This window comes from Rhinoderma darwinii (genome assembly GCF_050947455.1).
Source record: "Rhinoderma darwinii isolate aRhiDar2 chromosome 2 unlocalized genomic scaffold, aRhiDar2.hap1 SUPER_2_unloc_19, whole genome shotgun sequence".
Lineage (NCBI taxonomy): Eukaryota > Metazoa > Chordata > Amphibia > Anura > Rhinodermatidae > Rhinoderma > Rhinoderma darwinii.
The window spans coordinates 526,712-527,851 of record NW_027461684.1 but is presented as its reverse complement, the minus strand read 5'-3'; positions in this window follow the sequence as shown (position 1 = coordinate 527,851).

Here is a 1,140-nt window from a genome sequence, read left to right as displayed (position 1 = left end):
GCCCCTTATTAGCTTCGTTGCTCTTCTTTGTATTTTTTCCAACTCCAGGGCATCCTTTCTATGAACTGGAGCCCAGAACTGGACTGCATATTCTAGATGAGGCCTCACTAATGCTTTGTAAAGTGGTAATATTACATCCCTGTCCCGCGAGTCCATGCCTCTTTTGATACACGACAATATTTTGCTGGCCTTTGAAGCAGCTGATTGACACTGCATGCTGAAATTTAGTTTATGATTTACAAGTACACCCAGATCCTTCTCAACAATTGACTCCCCCAGTGTAGCTCCCCCTAGGACATATGATGCTTGCAGGTTTTTCGTACCCAGATGCATAACTTTACATTTATCTACATTAAACTTCATTTGCCAAGTGGACGCCCAAACACTTAGTTTGTTTAAATCTGCCTGCAATTCACAAACATCTTCCATAGTCTGAACTATATTGCATAGCTTGGTGTCATCTGCAAAAATAGAAATAGTGCTATTAATCCCATCCTCTATATCATTAATAAATAAGTTGAATAATAGTGGTCCCAGCACTGAACCCTGGGGTACACCACTTATAACTGGGGACCCTTCAGAGTAGGAATCATTGACCACAACTCTCTGGATACGGTCCTTGAGCCAATTCTCAATCCAATTACAAACTATACTTTCTAAACCTATAGTCCTTAATTTACCCATTAGATGTCTATGAGGGACAGTGTCAAATGCCTTTGCAAAGTCCAAAAACACTATATCCACAGCGGCCCCTCTGTCTAGGCTTCTGCTTACCTCTTCATAAAAACAAATCAGGTTGGTTTGACAGCTTCTGTCCTTTGTAAAACCATGCTGGCTGTCACTTATAATACTATTTATTGTCACATAATTCTGTATATAGTCCCTCAATAGCCCCTCAAACATTTTCCCCACAATTGATGTTAAGCTTACTGGTCTATAATCACCCGGCGAAGACCTAGAGCCCTTTTTGAAAATAGGCACCACATTTGCCCTGCGCCAGTCCCTTGGCACTATACCGCTCATGAGAGACTCTCTAAATATTATTAAGAGGGGGACAGAAATAACTGAACTAAGCTCTTTAAGAACTCTAGGGTGTAACCCATCTGGTCCCGGGGCCTTGTGTACATTTATTTTATTTCA